Raw genomic sequence first — 4,075 nt, 5'->3', positions numbered from 1 at the left:
TGGCAAATGTTTTCTTCATCGTTGCAGTTCGGACACTGGGAGCGCTTTGTTGAAGATATTTTAAAAAGAAATGCATTTTTAAAGGCACTTCTGCTGCGTATAATAATGAAGAAAGTGCTCGTCCTTATTGTGAGACCCTTTGTGACGAATGGCTGATGTTCGGAGTATGTGGTCGGTGCAAGTTCAGTTATGTAGTTCTTGATGAACTTTCGTGTCGCGTTGAAGTCTGTTGGACAGGGAATAGTGCGCTTCAGTCCATGTGCCGCTCCTGCGAGTTTATCGGCTTCGGAATTACCAAACAATCCTACATGTGAAGGCACCCATTGAAACGCAACGTTGAATCCAGAATTGCGTAACTGCTTTAACGTAAGTTGTATGGTGGACGTCGTTTCGTCCATGGAGTCAAAATTAGCTAGGCTCTGAAGGCCCGCTTTTGAATCGGTGACCAGCACTGTGGGGTATGCGAGGTCATGTAGTTAAGTGCATTCTCAATGGACTTAAGCTCTGCCGTGGTGGAGCTGACTACCGCTTGAAAACGGCCGCTTTCTGTCATGTTCTCCTTTGGTATAACAAGGGCCGCGGTAGCGCTGCACGTTCCAAAGTGGACGGAGCCATCGGTATCTGTAGAACTCCTGGGTATTTTGAGGAAAGGACCTCCTCAGTAATTTGCCACAGTACAATTCCTTGAGATGTAGATCGCACATTACTGATGGTTCGCGCCATGGCGGTTCTTCAACGCAGGTTAAAGGACGAGATTTCTGGAGCGATGATTCAACGTTGTGTAGCTCTTGTAAATCGTCAGGATAATGGGACGAGTAGGGTCGCTCACTGAGCAGCGGGTGCCGCTCAATCGTATTTTTATCGGCTGACACGACGCTTTTTCTCTGAATGGGACGAGTAAGGCTTCCGAATTAATCACGTGGACGAATCTTTAAGGAAAAACGTTGCTACAACGAATTTCGTTATTTTAAACAATAACTACAATAACACTTTTGTTGAGCAGGGGCAAAACTTGTGGCAAGCGAACAAAACTATACCGGAAAAATTAACCTATGGGGCAGTACACAAAACTGCGTATCTGCCACAAATAACAGAGGTACATCTACTGCGTATTATAGTCACAACTGAACAGGCAGGATATGACCGAATAAGGCCCAGAGATCTGCAGGTCTATTTCAACAGCTTAAAACACGTCCTTTTGGCAATATTAAATGGGATTTTCGAAACAGGAAATATACCTAATAAAATGAAAGTTTCGATCGTGCGGCCAATTTATATTTTTAAAAAAAGAAAGAAACAATTGACTGTTCCAACTATAGGCCCATTGCGTTGTTGCTAACCATTCATCAGATGATGGAAAAATGTATCTTAAGAATTATTACGTTGTTCTGGGACAGGTTCTCGTTAATAAATAACTGTCAGTATGGCTTCCGAAAACCAAACAAATATACGTTGCTATTACTCGTAGATGTAACGGATTTCCAGAAAATACACAACAGCCAAATTGTACTTGCCTTGTTTTCACAACTAACTAAAACTTTAGATGCAATATCATTATATGCTACTATAGATTACCTGGAAAGCCTAGGATTTAAAGGACCGTTCCTCACTTTTTTTTTTTAATACTTCACCAGCCGAACACAAAATGTTCTAATCGGCAAGAGTATAAGTGATGCCGCCAACCTCACCTGCGGTGTAACCCAAGGATCGATATTCGGCCTTATATGCTATTTAATATACACGGTGCTTTCCTTTGTAAGCTTAACAAATTTGTTTAAAAAATAAAAAAAAAACGTGAAAGCTACATTTATACGGTTTGCGCAGGTGAGTTATACGGCCAGGGGGACATCGCATAGAAGGCTAATCGTAATGATCAGTATGTTAATTAAGTAAAATCAGTAAATCAACATTTTAATTGATGAAAATATACACATGGTTCCAATTAGAAACTTGGAAAGCGTTATTTAAAACCACTAAATATGTATTTTTTACAAATAGTTTGAGCGCGTGGGAAGCGTAGTAGTGCGCTAAAGGTGCCACCCGTGCTACAGGTATACAAGGCTGGGGCTATAATAAGAGACGGAAAAATCGCGCGGGTACGTTAGCGCACCGGTACCCTGCTTACGGAAGTGATCGCTTAGACGTCACTATGGCCCCGGTCTAATGAAAGTTCTAACGAAACCAGCTGCGCCGACAGTGGAGCTCAAAGAAATCCGTGTGGCAGGGCCTTTTAAAAACCAGTCCTCTATACCGAACATACTAAAAGGCCAGAAACCATGGATAGATTTTGTGACTTAGCTAATCATATTGCCAGCTTTATTATTACTGGAGATTTCAGTGATATATCCAAGTATGGACGATACAGTGTCGGAAATCAGTTTCGCTTCAGTATCTTGTATCGGTATCGGAAAATTTTGAAAGTCATCGGGTATTGGTATCGAAGGTGCTTTCTTTCAAAGACCGACGACCAGTTCGCGCTTTCCACTTGTCCCCCGCTTCCTCCTCTCCCCCCTTCTACCCTGTTCACCGTTGCCTGTTTCCTCCCCCCCATGGTGAGGAGGATTTTCTGCCTTGCAGAATCTCGGAACTGGTCGCCGGTCTTTAAGTACCGTGCCCAGCACTGTAACAGCGGTGCTGATTTTTTATTATCGAAAATTTAATTATACTCACCAGCTAAGAATGGGGAGTTTTCGTAGATGGTTTTCGACGTCCCGCAACGCCCTCCGCAACCCCCTACGATACCCGGGACTCTACAGTCAAGGCCATCGGCGCGCAGGCGCAGTAGCGGCTTCTTCCTTGCCGAGGGCTTAGCGGAGGGGAAAACGCGGTCTACGAAAACACCCTAATTATCCGAAATACCGTTTACTGATTATACTTGGCGTCAACTCGTGTTACATTATAGAGGGAGGGGGGGGGGGGGTGTTATACCATTTTCCGTTTTTTGCCATGACCTCCGCAACGCAGTCGCCTCTACTGCGCACGCCCACTGGTAGCCTTGCCTGCAGGGTTCCGATTCAGGTTGTGGAAAGGTCACGGCAAAGGCTAATTAAACTTTAGGCTTTCTAAGACGTCACTTGCACCTGGCAACACGGGAAACAAAACTGGTTGCATACACATCTCTTCTTCGTCCCAAGCTGGAATACGCATCTCTCATCTGGAACCCGCATCAGTCATATCTCATTGACATGTTCCGTTCAAAATCGAGCCCCCCGCTTCGTTCTCCGAAATTATACCCGTACAAGTATAACAACTCTAAAACAACAAACTAATATATCCCTTCTTGCGGACCGACGTAAAATAACTCGACTAACTGCCCTTCATCACCTGTACTATCATTCACCCTCAAAGAAAAAAAATATATTGCTCAGCTGCAACCACGTCTCGGCACGCACAGACAACTCACAGAAACTTCAGGTCGCCCCTCCTAGAACTAACACCTTCAAATTTTCTCCGTTAGAGTTATTTATATCAGACTGGAATTCCCACTCCAACGACATCGTAACAGTAAAGGAGTCCATTATATTTCGCTCCCCAATCGCCACTCTTTACAATACGTAAAAAAAAGCGGAAAGAGGAAAGGATTCCGAACTATTGTTGATTTGTATGTGTATTGTTGTTTTTGCCCCCCCCCCCCCCCCCCTCTTATGTAAAGCCCCTACCGGGCTCTATAAGGGTATATTAAATGAAATGAAATGAGATTACGAAAGTTGCGCAGAGCCGTTGCGGGACGGACAAAACGATCTACGAAAACTCCCTGCTGTCAAGGCCAGCCTAGCATCCGCAGTACTCCAGCGCTGCCAAAGCTACTTGCGCGAGCGAGTGCAAATGAGGCGCAAGTCGTATAGCCTTGGCAACGGAGCGCGAGGCAGTGCGATGCGTAGTTTCAGCAGGAAAACGTTGTAGGGCTGGCGTACGGTAAACATCTGGTATTTGCTAAAACTGCACTGCGCAGCTTGATAAAACCCAGAACCGCCGAAAGACATACTGCGTTGGTATATATTGCACGAGAACGTGAAACAGCTGATAACACGTGATGAATTCCCGGAGAGCAATTTAGACAAAACCCTAACTCCAC

Source organism: Ixodes scapularis, unplaced genomic scaffold (genome assembly GCF_016920785.2).
Source record: "Ixodes scapularis isolate PalLabHiFi unplaced genomic scaffold, ASM1692078v2 PGA_scaffold4__175_contigs__length_147842914, whole genome shotgun sequence".
NCBI classification, from domain to species: domain Eukaryota; kingdom Metazoa; phylum Arthropoda; class Arachnida; order Ixodida; family Ixodidae; genus Ixodes; species Ixodes scapularis.
Note: the sequence above shows the minus strand (reverse complement) of the source record.